The sequence below is a fragment of the Globicephala melas genome, chromosome 14 (genome assembly GCF_963455315.2).
Source record: "Globicephala melas chromosome 14, mGloMel1.2, whole genome shotgun sequence".
Lineage (NCBI taxonomy): Eukaryota > Metazoa > Chordata > Mammalia > Artiodactyla > Delphinidae > Globicephala > Globicephala melas.
This window is the reverse complement of record NC_083327.1, coordinates 73,555,101-73,576,417: the sequence shown is the minus strand read 5'-3', so window position 1 is coordinate 73,576,417 and position 21,317 is coordinate 73,555,101. Positions and strand designations below refer to the sequence as shown.

Sequence of the window (21,317 nt, the reverse complement as noted above, 5' to 3'; positions counted from 1 at the left end):
GCCTAGGAAACCCTGACTCAGGCCACAAGAGGACAGGCTGGTACCCATGTCTTTCTTCTGGGATGCTTTTCTGGAAACCCCATGATGAGAAAGTGCTAGAGAGCAGGGTATTCTTTTCTTAATAAATCCCATTCCATGATATTACTAAAAAAAAAAAAAAGGTCCTCTGGAAATGCCGCTGGCCAACAGGCACATGAAAAGATGCTCCACATCGCTAATCATCAGGGAAATGCAAATTAGAACCACAATGAGGTATCACCTCACACCTGTCAGAATGACTGTCATTAAAAAGAACACAAATAACAAGTGTTGGCGAGAATGTGGAGAAAAGGCGACCCTTGGGCACTGTTGGTGGGAATATAAATTGGTGCAGCCGCTGTGGAAAACAGTACAGAGGTTTCTCAGAAACTCAAAATAGAACTACCAATTTGACATAGCAATTCCACTCCTGGGTATATATCTAAAAGAAAAAACCACTAATTCAAAAAGTTACATGCATCTCAATGGTCATAGCAGCATTAGTTACAATTGCCAAGCTATTGAAGCAACCTAAGTGTCCATCAACCGATGAATGGATAAAGAATATGTGGTGAATATGTATACAATGGAGTACTACTCAACCATGAAAAAGAATGAAATTTTGCCATTTGCAGCAACATGGATGGACTTGGAGGGTATTATGCTAAGTGAAATAAGTCAGACAAAGACAAAAACTGTATAATATCACTTATATGTAGAATCTAAAAAATACAACAAACTAGTGAATATAACAAAAAAGAAGCGGACTCACAGATATAGAGAACAAACTAGTGGTTACCAGTGGGGAGAGGGAAGGGGGAGGGGCCATATAAGGTTATTTTTATATATATATGTATATATATATAGTAGGGGATTAAGAGGTAAAAAAAGTAATGTATAAAATAAGCTACAAGGATATATTGTACAACACAGGAAATATAGCCAATATTTTATAATAACTATAAATGAAGTATAAGCTTTAAAAAATTAGAAATCACTATATGGTACACCTATAACATATAATATTGTACATCAACTATACTCCAATTAAAAAAATGGGGAAAATATTTCCTCTACTTAATCTATTTGTAAATTTTAATACATCCGTTGTTATAATGGTGTTGTAAACCAAATGTTTGATGAATGAAACTGGTGATCGTTACACACACTCTAAACCAGCATTTTTCCAGGTGTGGTTCAACATCCCCTAAGGCACTGTTATGGACTGACTTGTGCGCTCCCCCCAAATTCATATGGTGAAGTCTTAACCCCCAATGTGACTATAATTGGAGACAGAGCCTTTAAGGAGGTAATCGAGGTTAAATGAGGTCATAAGGTTGGGGCCCTAATCTGATAGGACTGGAGTCCTTATAAGAAGAAAAGGCTAGAACCCTCATACACTGTTGGTGGAAATGTAAATTGGTAAGCCACTATGGAAAACAGTATAGAGATCCCTCAAAAAATTAAGAACAGAACTAACATATGACTCCACTTCTAGTTATTTATCTGAAGAACATGAAAATACTAATTTGCAAAGATGTATGCACCCCTCACCCTTGTGTTTATAGCAGCCAAGATACAGAAACAACCTAAGTGTCCACCGATGAATGAATGGATAAAGAAGATGTGATACACACACACACACACACACACACACACACACACTAGAATATTACTCAGCCATAAATAAGAATGAAATTCTGCCATTTGTGACAACTTGGATGGACCTTGAAGGTATTATGCTAAGTGAAATAAGTCAGAAGGAGAAAGACAAATACCACATAATTTCACTCATATGTAGAATATAAAAAAAACAAAACAAACAAACAAACCGAATAAAGCAAAAACAAACTCATAAATACAGAGGTGAGATTAGTGGTTACCAGAGAGGAAGGGGGTTGGGGGATAAGTAAAAGGAGTGAAGGGGGTCAATTGTATGGTGACTGATGGTAACTAGACTGTGGAGGTGGTCATTTTGTAGTGCAGACAGATGTTGAATTATAGTGCTGTACACTGGAAACTCACATAATAAAAAAGAAGAAAAAACCAACAGAGATCTCTTTCTCTCTCCACTCTGCACAGAGCGAAGGCCATGTGAGGACACAGTGAGAAGGCAGCCATCTGCAAGCCAGGACAAGAGGCCTCACCAGAAACTCCCCTGCTGGCACCCTGATCTTAGACTTCCAGCCACCAGAAATGTGAGAAGACAAATATCTGTTATTTAAGCCCCCCAGTCTATGGTATCTTGTTACGGCAGCCTGAGCTGGTTAATACAATCACCATCAGCTTGTATTTTCAATAAGCAACGAGATTGCTGGACCCTGCCCAAGAACACTAGATCGAAATCTTTACAGATGGGAACCCAGAATGAGCATTGGTAACTACACTCCCTGGGTGATTTTTGTGCATTATAAAGGTGGGAACCATTGTTCCGGGGGAGCTCAAGGCCGTGCTAACCCCTCCCTCAGCCTCCCCTACTCTATCACCCCAAAGAAGAAAAGCTTTATGGGATCAATGATAAAATAGCGACCTCAAACACTTAAAATTAGTCTCTCCCAAAAAGGAATAGAATACTATACCTAGAACTAGTCAGAAATCAGGTTGGAGTCCAGGGTGAGGTGCTTTGTGGGAAAAGCCACTTCAGTCTCTACATTTGGGCTTGTTCTGAAAGGATAAGAGGGCCCCTTGAGATCCACATGAGATCTGACCAATTTTGTTGTAAGGAGACCAGATGAAGATTTGGGTCTGACGCCAATGATAAAATTAAGAGTGCATTTGTGGGGAGGTAGATATTCCCCAACCCTCAGGCACCGGTGTGGAGATGGCTGGGTTGGCACCAGTAGGTCTGCACTTGGGATCCTGGTCATCTCCTCCCTCATTTCAAAGAATCAACCTAGACTGAGTTTCAACATCCTAACAGGTAAAAAATGGAGTTGGACCATTAACCACTGAGGATACTTTAAACTTCAAGGGCCAACAGAAAATAAATATTTGCTATCGTTAAACTCTTTTCTAAACTCCTCATGAAAATCACCAGAGTGAAGATTCTACTAAGTCAGCCAAATTAAAAAGAAACTTGAAAGTAATTTAGTTAAATTATTAGGGACAATAATAGTATATAAGCAAATTCAAAGGCACCAGGTATGTTCAACTATGTAAAGATGCTACACAAAATCCTACAAGTGTTCAAAAATCAAGGTACTAAACAATAACCAAGGGCTATTTCAAAAACAGCATATTCTCTGGAGGGTGAGACCAGGGCACTAGGTTTCTTCTCTTAAAGTGATTCTTATGTACTCCCAGGGCGTAATACCACAGCTGTGCCCCAAGAATGTTGCCATGCCTCCAAATTAAGGTTAAAAAAAAAAGCAAAACATTTCTTGACTTTTTTTCTACACCAAGAAGTACTCTTCAAGTAGAATAGAGCTTTTCTAAGGGACAGAATAGAATTATATTTTAAGTATTAACTGAGTCAAAGTCTAAAAACCCTCAGTAGAGAATCTGTGTATCCCAACTTGCTTTCACTTTGAATAAAATCATGGGAAAGAGATGGGAAGGTGAGATGCAATAAAGAATAGTACGGTTTTCTCTTCTGTGAGGCAGAAAACCCAGGTGTGGCTTCCCCTCCTCGGCAGCTTGGTACCTTTCCAAGGATGCTGGCCATTGTCTCACCCGAAGGCCCACACAGGGAGAAGGAGAATGATGATCAAAACACAGGCTTAGGTGAGGACCTCTGATTTTTGTAGGTGCAAATAAAAGAAGCGCTTTTGACGGTGAGAGGTTCCCAGTGCCCTTCAGAAGGTGCTCTACATACTAGAGTTCTTGACACTACTGCGTCGTCCAGTTGTGCTTATGAAGTAGCAAAAGATGTCCATGTCTCATTTGTTGAAAACTTAGTTTTATGTTTTAAAAGTATAACAAATAGTTAAGTTAGTGATGCCAAGGGGTGAAGTATGGATTGAGATAAACCTACTCTCAAATCTTGGGTCTATAACTTACTATGTGATCAAGAACTTTAATTTCAATCAACCTCAGTCTCTTTAAAGTCAGGACCATCTTATTTCGCAGGGTTACCATTCGATTGAATTGATGTGAGTGACCCTTATAAAACATCCATCATGGTGTGTGCCACCTAACAGACACCCAATCATATTAGTTTCCTTCCTGTTATGGATAGACAATAATCAAATGGTTAAAAAGAACCCAAAATACAGATAAGTCTGAACTCATTTTATTAATTTTTTTCTAGTTATAACATGGAAGCAATCACAGGTCTTACATGCAGCCTCGTTGCCAGAGTTGTACTGACAACCAATGCCTTCTTAAAGAATGATTGCTTATTCTTTAAAAATTCAGTTTTCATGCCATCCTTAGACATACCCCAGTGTGGAGCCTTCCTATGAATAAAAATTTTCAACATGTATAATTTATTATCTTATTTCTTCAGCAAGTGCTAAAGACTATTTTTAATATATAGCCCCTGTGTAGGAAATAAAGTTGTATAACTACAATTCCCATCCCTGAAGTTCCAGAATTCTTTAGGTGGAGAGTCACAGGTCTGCTAATACCTGAGGTAGGAGTTACTTCCTTTGTGTCAGGTGCTGTTCTGTGTGTTTTAGATCAATTGCTCACAACCTCCTTAGGACATGGGTGTTATCACCTCAGTTTTATGGAGGAAGAGAACAATGAACAGGGTAATTCAGTAGGTTGCTTGGGTGTACAGTGCTACCAAGTGGGGGCACCAGGATCTGAACCCAGGCAGTCAGATTTCAGAGCCTGTCCCCTCGTGCACTATACAATACTTCCAGATGTGTAGATCTACATCACGGATTTATAGAATTAGAGCGCTTGGGACGTGTGCCCTGGAGTTCAGAGAGGGGGCCTTAGGAATAGCTTACTACATAGAAGTCTTCCATTTTATAGAAGAAGAAACTGAAGCCTGGAAAGGGGATCACCCAGGGTAAATTCGCCGAGTGGTTCTCAAGCTTGCGCTGGCCTCAGAATCACCTGGAAGCCCAGTGAAACACAGATCGCTGGTTCCACCGCCAGAATGTCTGATTCTGTGGGTCTGGGGTAGGGCCTGAGAATTTCTAACAAGTCCCCAGATGGTGTTGATGCTGCTGGTCTTGGGAACATGTTTTTTGTGGGTTTTTTGTTTGTTTGTTTGTTTTTTGTGGTACGCGAGCCTCTCACTGCTGTGGCCTCTCCCGTTGCGGAGCACAGGCTCCGGACGCGCAGGCTCAGCGGCCATGGCTCACGGGCGCAGCCGCTCCGCGGCATGTGGGATCTTCCCGGACCGGGGCACGAACCCGCGTCCCCTACACCGGCAGGCGGACTCTCAACCACTGCGCCACCAGGGAAGCCCGGGAACATGTTTTAAGAATCAATGATCTACACCAGAAACGAACACAACATTGTAAATCAACTATACTTCAATATAAAACTTTAAAAAAGGGACTTCCCTGGCAGTCCAGTGGTTAAGACTCTGCGATCCCAATGCAGGGGGCCTGGGTTCAGTCCCTGGCTGGGGAACTAAGATCCTGCATGCCGCACAGCATGGTCAAAAGAAAAAAAAAAAAAAGAATCAATGACCTAGTTAGTGACTGAGCCAGGATGAGGCCTCTGTTCTCCTCACTTCGCATCGTCCCGATGAATGGTGGATACCAGCTGCCCTATAATGGGAGTGTCAGAGAGAGGCTGGTCAGCTTGCTCGAGCAGCCCCAAGCACAGGTAGCGAACGCTGTCCTCCTCCTAATGTAGCTGAGACATCTGAAAGTTTCTTGCTGGCAGGCACGTTATACCGTGATTCACTATGATACTGGAACTCGCTTCTGACCCTCTCCACCTACCCCTGCACGTCACCAATCTGAAACAATACAAAGCTGCTTACTGCCGATAGTAAATATTATTCTCACCCTGAGCTATTTACCAAAACATGTGATCTGAAATTTGGCTCTTTCAATCCTAAACATAGCAGGAGTTAGCAACAAGCAGGGGTCATGGATAATTGCCAGTATTTATTCTCAGAAGGGGATGATGAGACAATTTCAAAGTTTTCTTTTGTTTGCATTAAAAATCAAAAGGAAATTTTTGTGTTTATTTGTTTAGCTGAGAGGATCCATTGCCTTTCGTTAAGATTCCTAGCAGAGTGAACTCTTCAGAAAGTAGGGACATTATTTAATGATCATTTAAACTTGCCACATTTAAAATTGCTTCATTTTCGTGCCATCCTGGGGTGTTCTGAGGCTTAAGTGATTTAAGGAGTATAAGGCATGACGGAGCCTGGCACATACTAGGGGCTCAAAGAATGTCAGCTAGCTCTCAACATTATCGCTCCCGGTATTTAAGAGAGCCCAGGGACGGGTCCATTTGCTTGGGCAAGTTGGTAGGGCCAAAGGGCATGACCTGAGTAAGGAGACAGACCTCATCACCAAAAGTCTCTCTTCCCCATTAGCAAAGTGATTTAGAGACCATGGACCTCAAGAAGCATTTATGGAACATCCATCTACATTTACAAGGCAATTATCTGTTACCCACAAAAACCTTACAGGACTTAATACATGGAAGTCACGTACTGAACAAAAGTATCTTATTGAACTACCTGCTTAGGCACTAGAGACCTCAGATAAATGTTCTAGAGAACAGTTACATTACAATTTTTTAAAATTTTGAAATAAGTATAAATCGATAAGAAGTTGTAAAAAAAAAAAAAGGACAAGGAGGTCTCCTGTATCCTTCACTCAGTTTCCCCCAACGCCAACATCTTGCATAACTATAGTATGGTAACAAAACCAGGACAGTGACAGAGGGCCAATCCACAGAATATATGCAAATTTCTCCAGTTTTAAGGACAGTTACACTTTAGTCGTGAAGGACATACGAGCAAAGAGAAGAAATTAAAAGATGTAAAGGCGATGAACACAATCACTATCATCTGATGTTACTTTGAAATTTGCCTTTATATGTACTAGCCGTGAGAAGAAGATAAATGTTAAGCTCCCAACTTGTGTACAAGATAAGACTCTCCCTGAAAAAAGAACTTAAATTTTTTTTCAGAGACTGAGCTTAACAACTGTAATCGGATTAACCTGTTTTCCAAATCATCTATAGATATGAACACTTATCATGAAGCCACTTAGCCTCTTTTAAAGTGAGAGGTGAACTCAAGACTTGCACACAGTCCTGTCCTTGTGCAAACACACAATCTGCACAACTGTCATAAAAGGATAAGCGAGGAGCTTTAGAACTTTCTGTGTTGCCTGGCTTGGAGTAATTGGATTTTGTTACATTTCCCCATATTGTGTTCATTATAAATTAGTCTTATCAACTCCGTAAAGGATCCCAAAATATTTTTCCGTGAGCATACTCTGTTTTCTTATGTATGTATTTGGAAATACTAAAATGGAATGTTTCAATTAGCTGGAATAGGTGAGGTTTTCCTCTGTATCTCATTTGCATAATATACAGTCAGGTTGGGGAGTCAAATCATTAACACAACAGCTTCCTTAACTAACAACTATCTTTCAAAGTGGGTATAACACAATTGATCTGCCAACATTTGCTCTTTAGCTGAACTATAAACATAAAATAAAAAAACCCAGCAGCAGCCCACTGGAAGAACCAAATGTCTTTAGAAGTTCACAAGAAGTAGATTCTCCAGGTCTGTTAGAAGGGGACAGAACTACTTTCCTGAGCAGATAATGATGCGGTGACATTTTGGATTCTTCACCCTAAAAAAGCAGCTTTGGTATATTAGGAAACAAAACACTGCATTTTCCCTTTGCAGGGTGGGAGCTGTCTGTGTCAATCTGCCCCCAGACAGTCCAGCCAGAGTAAACAGATGTTTCAAGGGTTGGAGAAGCCACACTCGCCTCCACCAGTACTCAAAATGCTGACGACCTCCGCTGGGGTCATCTGAATTCTAAATGACCAAGCAGAACTCCTACAGAAGGCTCCTCCCTTCCTGGGCCAGCCTTGAGCAAGATTCTGAAATAGGAGAAGCTTGTCCTGGACCACACTGGTGCCACCACCCCATCCCCAGGCGCCCTGACTCACATCCCAGTTGAGTGTCCTGAAATCTCCCCACTCCCCTCCCCTTGCCCCCGCCCACCCAGGATTCACTCCCTCAAGGGTTGGGGCCCTAAGCTCAGCGCCCCCTCAAAGATTCTGAGGACACAGAGACAGAACTCAAATAACCCGCCCAAGGCACACAGCTAGAGAGCTGTAGGCTTGACTCCAAGATCAGTTCTGTCTCCATTGCCTAAGGCATGACCAATTGTTCTGTGGCCTAAGTCATCAAAAATATACTATTGTATCCATGTTTTTTAAGCTCCAGAGTTGACAGATTGTAATGATCCTTACTCTTTCAGAATCAAATCATCACATATACTCTGTTTCAGCTCCTGGAGAAATTTTTAAATGCTTAAAAGTATTCATATATTAAAAATTATTCAATACTTCCAGGGACTTCCCTGGTGGTCCAGTGGTTAGGACTCCATGCTTCCTCTGCAGGGGATCTGGGTTCAATCCCTGGTGGGGGAACTAAGATCCCGCATGCCATGCGTCAGGGCCAAAAAACCAACCAACCAAACAAACAAACAAAAAACTACTTTTGGTAATAACATATGGTTTCCAAACAATCTTTAGCAAAATTTAGCACTATATGTATATATACACACACACACGTATATAATTGGAACCCACCCAAATAATCAGAACCAAAAAATATTTCATTGGCCATAGCATAATTTTTGCATATTTTCTTGGTAGTTCAAAAGTAATTTTACTCTTGGAAATACAGCAAAGTCTTCTGTTTTACAGATCGCAAGTAAAGAGACAATCACTTCTGTAACAGCTTTCATGTTTGATTTCTGACACCCCCATAACACCACTCGGGGACTCCGTCTCAACACATTACGAGTACTTACCTTGAGACCTTTGTCCTTTGCACAGATGATTTCTTGTATTTTGGACTTAAAAAAGCACTTGTAAAATGATGCTCATGAATCAGTGATTCATTTTTCAAATCCTGGTTGGCTAAAGATTCCTTTCATGCATTTTGGATAGAGATGCTGTTGTTCAGAAACACCCACACAGTGAGATGGAGCTGAAGAAAACAGACCCTGGACCCAGCACTGGTGCTGCCCGAAGAAGGCCAGGCATGTGTGCATTCGTGTGATGTGTGTGTGTAACTAGATAGTTGAAGTGTTTGGTGCAAGATTAAGAAGTGTCTAAATGTCATCCTCTGATTTCAAATGAAAACTGCAGGTGTTTTTTTTTCCCCCAGAGCTGGCAGCCTGCCATCACCGCAGGCCTTAAAGTGGCTCAGGGCTTTGGGGAGAGGGGGGGAAATAGCTTCCACACAGAGCGATCACCGCCAGGGGCATCACTTCGGTCTCCTGGTTTTAGCATGAATTCCACTGCCAGACTCCCTAGACTTTCAACTTAAGCCATCAAAGAAAAAATTTTAAAGATATATGGGCTTTTAAAAATATTTACAGAGGGAAGACATTCTAAAATATTCTCTGTGATCTGAATTCTCCCTCATCACCATCTTGATACATAGCCGAGGCTTTGGACACTATTTTAGGCTAATACCTGTTTTCTGTACTCTCTGCATAACTTATATAAAGAGCACCCCAGGTTCATTTGACTGGCTGTGAAAGTGGTCAAGAAAATGAAAAACTAACCTTTTTTGAAGGTGAAGTTTCTAAATTTGAATTCTTTTTTTTTTAATGGTTCCTCCCCCCTTCTAGAGTGATTTCAGTAGGCACCCTTGGTTACTTTACGGATATTTTCACACGAAATCTCCTCCATTCAAGAGGGGCACATTTTGTTTTCAAGAAAACTTCAAGAGCCAGGTAGAGTTCCTCGTAGAAACTCTCAGGTCGGACTTCTGCGAAACAGCAGTCATGGATGTTGGCGAGCTTGTGTCTGTTCAGCACTGCCATGAACACTTGGTGATCCTTATAAGAATGACAAGGTCTCATCCGGCCCTTACAAGCATTCAGTTGTCCCAGTTTCAAAGCTGGGCAATTCGAGGCTTAGGCAAGCTATGTAACAAGTCCAAAGGGACGCAAGTGGAAGCACAGGAGCCAGGATTCTATCCAGATCTGTGTCCTTAACCAATGCCCTGTACCTTAACATTTCAAGGAAAGGGGAATCAACAGTTTTCTCAACAAGGAAGAAATACTTTCTGCAGTCTAGGATCCTAGTCTATAGATCAGAGCTATCTTTGAAGTGAAATCCTAATATTTTCTACCCCTTATCTCAAACGAAGACCAACTAAAGGCAACTCAGCATCAACAAAACAAAAAATAAAACCACCAACAAAACAAAACAAAAGCCAAAGGACAATGTGCTATATCTGCAGCTTTTAAATAGTTTTTCAAAATGATCACACATGAAAAAATTACATTTGTGGAAACCTCAAGCTAAAACCACGTTCTGGAATCACAAAGCATTGAGCAACTTCTCTGTAAAGAAAATGGAAACCAGGGTCGATTTTCAAGGAGGACAAATATTGCTCTTTGGACCAGAAACTTGTTGCTGAATCTCACCATGGAGCAAAAGGCTTATAAACTTTAGAAAAAATCAAGTTCACATGGAAACAAAAACACAACAGAAACTCCAATATGGAGACTGACAGACGCTGCATGTCTTCTTAGTTCTTTTCAAAGCCATTGTTGGCTATTAAAATGTCCAGGTAGAAATAATGAAATACCAACAGTTCCAGTATTCCAGGGGAAATGCTTGTGCTCAAGTTTTTAAACTTTGGTTTTGTAAAATTTACTAGCAGAGAAGGTTAATGAAACTGATGACTTATAAGGATAAGACAGTTCCAGTTACTAGGAATCAATTAGAAAACCTCTAAAAGGTGGGAATCACTCAGTCATGAGGACCACACAGTAATATGTTTTTACTATGTGCCAGGTACCGTATCTAAGCTTTTAAAAAAACCTATCTCATTTAATTCTCATAACAACTCTAAAAGGTAGGTATTGCTATCATCCCTATTTTGCACTTGAGGAAAATGAGGCACAAAGAGATGAAGTAACTTTCAAAGTCATATAACAATGAAGTGATAAAACTGGTATATAAGCCAGACAGTCTAACTCTGGGGCTGAAACATTTACCCCCTCTGCTATGCTAAGTCCATGCAGCCAAGCTCTGCACGTAAGGACAGGGACTGTTCCCGCATAACTGGCCTAATCGTGGTTAGAAAACAGGAATGCTGCCATGTTCCTTCTGCAAAGGCTCTTATAAACTAGACTTGTGATGCCTCTCTCTGATGGGTCACAGCCCAGTTCAAGAGTGAAAGCTCCCAGATAAACTATCAGGAGTGCGTAGAAAGCTGTAGATGAGTGAAGCAAGAACTACATACAAAGCGGTGCCAATTTGGTGGGGAATAACTTCTGAACTCTTGTGTGACATAGCCTCCATCTTCTGAAGTGTTATTTGCATCTTTTACCATTTCACCCTGCCTCTCCAGCTAGTCACAAGCTCCCTGAGATCCTGACTGGGGCCACTCATGGCTTGGTAACCCCCTCATGGCTCTGTGTCCCCCTCATGGCTTTGTGCCAAGTAGGTGCTTCCTGGACGTGGTTGCATGATTTATGTGTGCTGTGGACACCCTCCTACAGAGGCTGAGCACCAAGCTGGCTCTTCGTGGAAGTGATGCATGAAGATGTGTGGAGAGAGGTGCTGAGAAGGCAGCCAAGTGTTAGGAACAAAGCCATGGAAGCTGTGAAGAGACAGACCTCATGCAGACCGGGTTGGCTGATCCAAGGAACTGTGCTGGACACTGACCAAACGGGGTAGTTACTGATGCAGGACCTCAGAGTCTAACCCAGGGAATTCAGAGCCTCCTGCATAGGCAATTTGGATCACTGGCTCATGACACGGGGGGGAAAAGAGTCTGCCAAAGGCTTTGTTTGCTGACACGAGAGCTTCCAAGTCCCAGAGTTAAAATGATCAGAGAGAAAAAAGCCAAAAGTCAAGAATCAGTTTCCGGGAAGGGAGGAGACAGTGCTTAAGTCACACATTTTATTTATTTGCTTATTATAACGTGCTGAACGGTGCGCCACCAGTAGGCAAACACATCTTCACACTATTCTGACAACGCAGGTAGAAATAGGAAGACTTACAGAGAGACAGTAAACCCCATGAACCCACCTCTGTTCCCCAGTCCAGTGAGCCCTGGGGAAGCTTCTATAAGTTTCCACCACTCCTTTTTCAGCAGGACTAGTCTCACATCCTGAGCCCAGAGTGAGGAATAATAGAGTGGAGAAGACTATGTGGGGCAGAGCTTCGTAGCAGGGGGTGGAGTAGGATTGAATCTGGCTGGAAAAATCATTACCTACATGAACGTGGGTAAATTGTTGAACCCCTTTAGGTTTCAGTTGCTTCACGTGTAAAATGGGGACAATTTGGTACTTACTGCAGATCGCTGAGAGGATTAAGTGAGATAATCCATATACAGCATTTAGCCAACTGTCCTGATATATGTAGAGAGATCTTCACGCTCATGTTTTCTTAGATTCTGTATTTGTCTATTTAGTATCCATTAATTGTAGGACCAAACAAATAGCCAAAGTTCTTTACTTCTCCCCTGTGATCCAGTGATCTCTGAACCACTCCCTTATCTAACTCTCATACAAAACCCCAGGGCCAGGTACCAGACAACCAGGGGAAGCCCCTATGCTCCAAGGCCAGCTGGAATTATTCAAATGAGTCAATCCTAAGCTGTGGACCCTGCTCTGCCCTTCACGGGCAATCCCACGGAAACCCCAATAAAGTTTGGCCTAGGCTTTCCTCTCATTTCTTTCTGCCTCCTGGCCAACACTGGTGCTTCCCCATGTGGCCCCGCATGGCATGCCAGCCACCCCCACCCCCCTTGGGAACTGTAAGTAATACAAATCTTTTAGTGGCGTTAGTCTCTCAGTCGCTTCCATAAATTAAAATCCCATGGGGACAGACATTGAGACAATAGAGCTTAATAAACAACTGCCATGATAACTGGTCCACAGGCCGTAAAACGGAATCAGTTAAGTCTCTGTCTCTTCTTTCCATCCTTCCTCTCCTTACTGTCAGTTTCATAGTTTGGGGCTGAATCTTTACAATGACCTCTTTAATAATATCTTGCTAAATTCAATTTCTTTCTTCCTCAAGCCATCTCTACATGGCTCTCTTCTAAAACTCAGAATGTAGGTTACTCTCTGCCAGGAAAGCTTGATACAGTTCCCTATGGTCTACGAATCAAGCAGATACTCCTTATCTTAGCACTTAGCCTTCTAGGGTCTGGGCAGGTACTGCAGCCATATTGGAACACTCAACACTCCCCAGGGATACTCTAGCTTTTCATACCTCTGGGCCTTTGCTCAGGCTAGTGTCTGCCCTGGGGATGCTCTTCCCACCGTTCCTTAAGTATGGAAATCACAAAGCACTTGGGGAATCAGGTTTGGGTAGAGCTTATATTCTCTTTAATGGTTACCTGAAACTTCTCCCAGGTCCTCAATAAATATTTGGTGGTGAGCTGACTTTATTATCTGACTTTGCTCCCAGAATAATTGTTGAAAAAGAAAGTTGGTTGAGATTTACAGCTACCTTTTCTTACTAGGTGGGTGGTTGAATTTGGAAAGGAATGAGAACCATTCCATTCATACAAGGAGAAGCTGTTCCCCAGCCGACATAATGAAGGAAATGGTGGTTTAGAAAGAATCTTAAAAATTACTCAAAGATGATTAGAGGCTGTCACCGAGAAATGAGGAAGGAAGGGGTTTCTTTTCGACTACAGGGTATAGAGTCCCACAGTCAGAAATTATTATTTTATATTGAGGCCAATGGTAGTCTGTATGCCTTTGAAATGTGAAAAGCAATACTAACTTAAGTTCCTGGTATGACTTACAAGGCATCAAGATAGATTATACAGGCCGTCTATGAAAACCAGGCTCCTTACTTGATAACATTTTGCAGTCATGTTTCTGAAGGCCCAGCTATCAAATAATCATTGAGTGCCTACCCTATAGAGACACTGGCCATGGTGGATTTAGGGTATCAAGCCATGGAGCTCTGACTGAGCTCAGCATCTAGATAAGGAGGGAGGATCACAGGCAAAGTGAATGGTGGGTGCTGCCTCTGCTATCCTGCAAATGAGCAACACGGCCAGGTTTTCTGGGTGTTCACAGGAGCTTCACTGAAGAATAGAATTTCTGAAATAGTGCATGCACTAAAGTGGGCATGATTTCACTCAACAAAGCAAGTCACTTAGTTGCAACTTAAAATGGGCAAATGCAAATGAACTTATCTACAAAACAGAAACAGACTCACAGACCTAGAGAACACAGAGACTTGCAGTTGCCAAGGGAGAGGAGGGGAGGGGAGGGATGGAATGGGAGTTTGGGATGAGCAGATGCAAACTATTACATACTGAATGGATAAACAACAAGGTCCTACTGTAGAGCACAGGAAACTATATTCAATATCCTGGGATAAACCATGATGGAAAAGAATATGAAAAAGAATGTATACATATGTATAACGGAATCACTTTGCTATACAGTAGAAATTAACACAACACTGTAAATCAACTATACTTCAGTAAAATAAATTAAAAAAATAAAATGTGCAAATGTTTATTCTTGGTTAGATATTGAGAAAGTGGGTGGGGAATCATATACAGAAAAGGTATCCTTTGATGAGTTACTTCCTAGTCCAAGGCTTCATTTTGCATTCCTCCTCCTTTCTCTCATGTCCTTCACACCTTTGGAATAGTCAAAGCACAACGAGAGCACATTTTAGTGTGCTGAGTGGTGGACTGCCCATATATACATGCACATACATCCTTACTTATTTGGACAGAGCTGGCAGAAACATAGTTACATTTTGTATTTAAAGGTGAACACTGTGAATCACCCACATCCACCCTCGTCTCCAGTTTCCCTACTCCAGTGAGGTGTCTAAGAGCTTCTCCAACTTGTAGCAGCTTCTGTTTCAGTTTCACTGTTCCCAGCTCCTGAGCCCAGCACTGAGAAAGAATAGCTATGTAGACAGCACCACGAGCAGCTATGAGTTGAGAAGACTTGATTGACACCACACTGCTTAGCAGCTGGGATACTCAGATCACCCTCAAAACAAAACAAAACAAAACAAAACACCACCAAATAGTCTCTAAATTAGTATGAACTAGGCATTACCAGATTTCCTAAGTTAACCTTTGACATGTCACAGTTAAATATTTATATTATATAACACATCTACTCTGATATTCAGTGATCTATGGAGTGTGAAATAATTGCAGTTAGCAATTTTTACGTCCAAAGAAAATAGCATTGCTCCAGAAAATAAAGAACTAAAGCATAAAGGTTATATTATTTTTTATTTAAAATCTCTTTCCTGGTACCTAAAAGTAAAATCTTATAAACTATTCATCTGTCCATCTCAAGATAGATTTGCTGAATAATTATTCTAGGCCAGGACCTGGACTAGACATTAGGGATAAAAAAGATTTGTAAAAAGATGAATCTATGGCCCCTGCCTTTAAAGAGCTAACTGAAAATCAATACCTTCCTCAGAGTCTCTTCAGACTTCAAATAAATATAAAAATACCAGTAGACTGAAAAATATCTGAAGATTCTTCTATGAGCAGGTTAGAAATTACGGTATAGTTATGGGAGGGAGAATAAAACAGAAGGAAATGAAAACATACTATCCCTTCAGCCATAAAAAGGAATGAAGTTCTGATACATGCTGTGGTTGACTCTTGAAAACATTATGCTAAGTGAAATTAGCCAGACGTGAAAGGACAAATATTGTATGATTCCACTTATATGAAATATCTAGAATAGGGACATACCTAGGGACAAGAAGTAGGTTAGAGGTTACCAAAGGTTGGGACAGGGGAGAATGGGGAGTTACTGCTTCATGGTTACAGAATTTCTGTTTGGGGTGACAAAAAAGTTTTGCAAGTAGACAGTGGTGATGGTGGTATAAAATTATGAATGTAATTAATACCCCTAAATTGTACACGTTAAAATGGTTAAAAGAGCAAATTTTGTGTTATATAGATTTTCCCACAACTTATAAAATGAATAATGTAATGTAACAGAAACCATTGAATTGTACCCTTTAATTGGGTGAATTGTATGGCCTGTAAATTATATCTCAGTAAAGCTGTTAAAAGAAATCCCTCACATGTTAGCATATTACTTTGTCATCTTGTAAAGCTCTGAATATTGTTAAATAAATATACTAGGAGAACAACTGGGCGCTCAATGTTTGAAATATTACGATTCACACTTCTTTCTGAAGGCCAGATGTTACCAATAATCACTAACTCTTCTGGCCGTTTAGAACACAGCTGAGCCTTCTATCTTTTGCATATCTGGTTAAATAAGGAATTGACTATCTGCCATGAATAAACTTATTGTGAAACCATTTTCACAATAGTCCCTTGGCTTGATTCTTCTTGAATACCATCAGCCTGAAAAGTATGGTTGGAAACCACCAGCAGAACAAAACAAATGACAACTTTTGATTTTCATACCTCTCCACTGTAGGTTAGCAAGAGGCCAGAGTAAGGCAGTATCTCGAAAAATGCCTGGCACGTACTGGCTTCCAATACATATTTGTTGAAATGACAGAACGGTTAGCAGTTACTGCTTGGGAACCTCTCAGGGCTCTGGGTCAGATAGAAGCCTTCTGAGGGGCAGCAGTCCAGCTCAGAACACCCCTGGGAGTTGATTCCTTCTGGGCTCACCCCTGGTTCCTCTGTTAGCTCCGTGCTTCTCTCATAGGTCACTCATCAGCAAGACCAAAGAGTTCCCTTCTAAGTAAGTATCATTAAGAAGTCCAAGGTCTAGGGGACTTCCCTGGTGGCGCAGTGGTTGAGAATCTGCCTGTCAATGCAGGGGACATGGGTTTGATCCCTGGTCCGGGAAGATCCCACATGCCACGGAGCAACTAAGCCCATGCGCCACAACTACTGAGCCTGCGTTCTAGAGCCCACGTGCCACAACTACTGAAGCCCAGGTGCCTAGAGCCCGTGCTCCGCAACAAGAGAAGCCACCGCAATGAGAAGCCCGCGCACCACAACGAAGAGCAGCCCCCGCTCGCCGCAACTAGAGAAAGCCCACGCGCAGCAACGAAGACCCAACACAGCCAAAAAAAAGTAAATAAATTAAAAAGAGAAAAAAAAGTCCAAGGTCTAGACAGAGCAGAATGAGGTTAGGAATTTCCAAAGTTTTTCATTCCAATGCAAATTTCTTTCAAAAATTTGGAGCTAAGTTAACAGGAGAGCTACATTTTGGTCACGAGTTCTATTGCTGCCTCAAAACAAAAAGTAGCAGAAAATAAATATAATTAATGGGGAAACCCAGAAGCTAACTACTTTTTTTTATAGAAGTATAGTTGATTTACAATGTTGTGCTGATCTCTGCTGTACAGCAATGTGACTCAGTTCTACACATACAGACATCCTTCTTTAATATTCTTTTCCATTATGGTTTATCACAGGATATTGAACATATCAATAGTTCCCTGTGCTATACATTAGGACCTTGTTGTTTATCCACAGAAGCTAACTACTTTTACCATTGCCCATACCAGAAGTAATAAAGTGATACGATTTAGACTACAATTTGCTAAAGCCAATAAACCTCTTCTGTCTTATTAGTCAAATACACGTATCATAGAACAAGGATTACATCTTAAAATAAAAGCCTTTGAAGGAAAATAAGGGGGGATAATGATCTCTTACTGTGTGATCACTGAACGTCCCTGTGTCTTTGACTAGGAAAAGAGAAAATGAACCTCCTGCCATGAGTTAGCCATGATTTATAATAACCTAAGAAGAGAAGCAGACTCTAGATTTGTCAACTCTATTTGAAGGGGGAGAAAGCTTGTAAGCTCATTATCACCTTCCTGAACTCTTTAAAAAGAAAATCATGCAGTCATAGCAAAGTCACAAACCTACCCTGAGTCTGAATTCCATCTTGACTCTGGAGAACAGAAGTCTGGATTCTGCCCTTCGGAGAGAGCTGCGATTCCTCCATCCTCTGACCAGAGCTCCCACCACGGTTGTGGACCCCAGGTGGCCGTAGCCCCGCTGGGCGGCCGGGAGGGGATAGATAGCCCTGTCAGGCTGCCACCGTCAGGAGGATCCCATCCACCTGCGATGGTGCTACACCCCAGACAGACAGGTCCGGGCAGTTCCACCTGCCCCGTCCTCCACCCACACGCTCACCCTTGTGTTGTTGATCCTCCCTCAGGAGGCCCAGGGAAAGTGGGAGATGAGCCGAGAAAAAGCAGAAAACAGCAAAAACAAAACTGAGTGGTAGGGCTTCCCTGGTGGCGCAGTGGTTGAGAGTCCGCCTGCCGATGCAGGGTTCGTGCCCCGGTCCGGGAAGATCCCACATGCCGCGGAGCGGCTGGGCCCGTGAGCCATGGCCGCTGAGCCTGCGCGTCCGGAGCCTGTGCTCCGCAACGGGAGGAGCCACAACAGTGAGAGGCCCGCGTACCGCAAAGAAAAAAAAAAAAGACTGTGTACCTGTGATAAACCATAATGGAAAAGAATATGAAAAAGAAGCTATATATGTATAACTGAGTCACTTTGTTGTACAGCAGAAATTAACACAACATTGTAAATCAACTATACCTCAATAAAATTAAAAAAAAAAAAACCAACCCCCTCAAACAGACAAAAATGACTGTATATGTGGAGGGGGGCATGTACCTGTGTATCTATTTCTCTTTTCCCAGCTTATTTTCTCTCCTAAATTGGAACAGCTATCAGACAATTGTTTTTCCAAAGAGAACCAGTCGTCTAGATAAACAGAATTTGTTTCTGAAAAGTATTTCTAATGTCTGGGTGTTCAGGTCACAGAATCATAACAGCTTTTGTGGATGAGGAAAGTTGATTAAGGGAATTTAATAAAAATTCACAATCATGTCAATGCTCGAGAACTTTAAAAAAATGAATTGATTCCGATGACCTAATTCTTTTCTCTCTCCTGGTGAGCTAGCTGGAGTTGCCTCAGACTGGTGGGTGGGACCTGAACGTCAGGCATAGAGTACACTGCTCACATATGCCCCCTCCTGGCCAAGATGCCAGGTGCACATTGGTTAGAGACCGAGGATTGCCTTAAAGCTGTGGGAGGGGCAAGGGGTAGAAAGTTCTGGAACCCCCTTGGTATGCTATATTCATTTAGCCTGAATTAATTATAGGCAGGCTGAGGCTTTTGATATTATTTTCTGTCCTAATGACTGTTACGGATTACACAGTTGGAGTAGATGGAGCAACCCATTACCTGGCTTCACTCCTCTCTTCCCCAGCTATACCTTATCTCATAGGCTCAAGACTGTTTTTGCAGGAGGGAAAATTCCCCAAATCCCTCCATATCCATTTACAATATTTCTTTTAAAGAGCCTCCAGTGTACTAAAACGCAGTAGTGTTTTGGGATACATATTTTATGGATTCAATTAGTCAAAATTGCCCTCATTTGCTTATTATTTTGACTTTTCCAAACTGCAGAAAAAGTTTGGTATCATGGCAGATGGAGGGAAGGCGGAAATGAAGGATGGGATTTGAAATGGTCTAAGAGTAGGAAGCTGCTGGTTCTACTCTCTGTTCCCTGACCTCAGGAGGGGTTCAGACACGCACCTGGGGCAGAGTCTGCAGTCAGGGAGGGGCAGCGTTTGCTGAGAGGACAGGTCCTGGTTCTCCTTGAGGTGCGTCTCCCACTTCCTCACTGGAGCGGGGGCTCCCTCTGCCGTGGGCAGCGCCCTCCACCTCCCAGGGCTGAGCCAGGCTCTGCTGGGGTTCAGGGGAGAACTGCTCAGGGAGCAATGCCACCTGCCCTTTAGGGGAAAGAGGAAAGAAGCCTTCAATAGTCTCTCAGTTCCGGGGACCCCCAGAGTCACAAAGACAGCCTGAACCTGCCTTCTGCTGGGGATACCCCCTGTGGGAGTGGGGCGGCATCAAGGAAGGCCAGCAGGGAGCCAGTTACTGGAGCCTAGGGTCTGGTCCCGGCTTAGAGGTGAGGGATTAAGCAGGGGTCTTGAGGATGGTCCAGCATCACTTGCAATTCATCAGGGGACAGTCAGGAGGCAGGAACGTGGTGGGTGCATTTACCCTGAGTCATCTCTCAGGGGATTCTGTGTCCAGTTGTAGGAGACTAGACGGGGGAATGCAGGGTGGTAGGGATTCCAGGAGAGGAGCTATCAAGAGGAGCAGAAGCCACCCGGCCCCATCCTCAGGGTGAGGTGGTGGAGATAAAACAGTGATGCTGGAAGCAAAAGATCTGCTCTGAAGACTCTAGAGATCCACTAATGCCCCCAGATGGAGTTTTTCTTTGAGGGTCGATCATTAGTGCTGCCACGTATATGAGATCCCTGCAGACACCCGTCCCCAGTGGGCCAATGAGAAGTCCATGGTGGGAGACACAGGGCTCGTGGCCAGAAGCACAGCAAACTGCCCTAATTCAGACTCTGAGGACCCCGCACAGCTGTTGTTATCAGCCACCAAGGTAAGACGGACATACGTGAGAAAGGAGGTGAACGGAGCCAACGGATACTTGAAATAAAACTCCCCAGACCCCAGCCCTGAACCCTCCCGTGGGTACGGCTCCTCTGTTCTCACAGTCCCCGGGCGCAAGAACCACAGAGCTTGTCCCCCTCTGCTGCGGCCATGGACATCTGCCCCACTCAGCCAGCTGCCTCAGACCTCACTGCACATCAGAAACACCTTATAAAATACAGATTCCCGGGGCTCGCCCTGAAATGACTGCTCCCCTAGGTCTATGACAGTGCCGGGGGGCCTGCATTTTCTCGAGCTCCCCCCACCAGCCTGGAATTTTTTTTTTTTAACATCTTTATTGGAGTATAATTGCTTTACAGTGTTATGTTAGTTTCTGCTTTATTACAAAGTGAATCAGCTATACATATATATATATACATATATCCCCATATCTCCTCCCTCTTGCATCTCCCTCCCTCCCTCCCTGTCCCACCCCTCTAGGTGGTCACAAAGCACTGAGCTGATCTCCCTGTGCTCTGCGGCTGCTTCCCACTAGCTATCTGTTTTACATTTGGTAGTGTATATATGTCCATGCCACTCTCTCACATCGTCCCAGCTTCCCCTTCCCCTTCCCCGTGTCCTCAAGTCCATTCTCTATGTCTGCGTCTTCATTCCTGTCCTGCCCCTAGGTTCTTCAGAACCTTTTTTTTTTTTTTCTAGATTCCATATATATGTGTTAGCATACGGTATTTGTTTTTCTCCTTCTGACTTACTTCACTCTGTATG

General features: G+C 42.7%; 1 protein-coding gene across 4 annotated transcripts in view; it reads right to left on the bottom strand.

Moving 5' to 3' along the window:
* Positions 1-21,317, bottom strand: part of PLEKHG1 (pleckstrin homology and RhoGEF domain containing G1) — a 223,313-nt gene that overhangs the window by 110,447 nt on the left and 91,549 nt on the right. The window contains exon 1 of one of the 4 annotated variants that reach the window (XM_060283666.2): positions 19,677-19,797. The exons of the other annotated variants lie outside the window; for them this stretch is intronic. The gene's annotated coding sequence lies outside the window, so the exon portion shown is untranslated. Of the gene's footprint in view, positions 1-19,676; positions 19,798-21,317 lie in introns of those variants that run through there. 4 annotated transcript variants of the gene reach the window in all.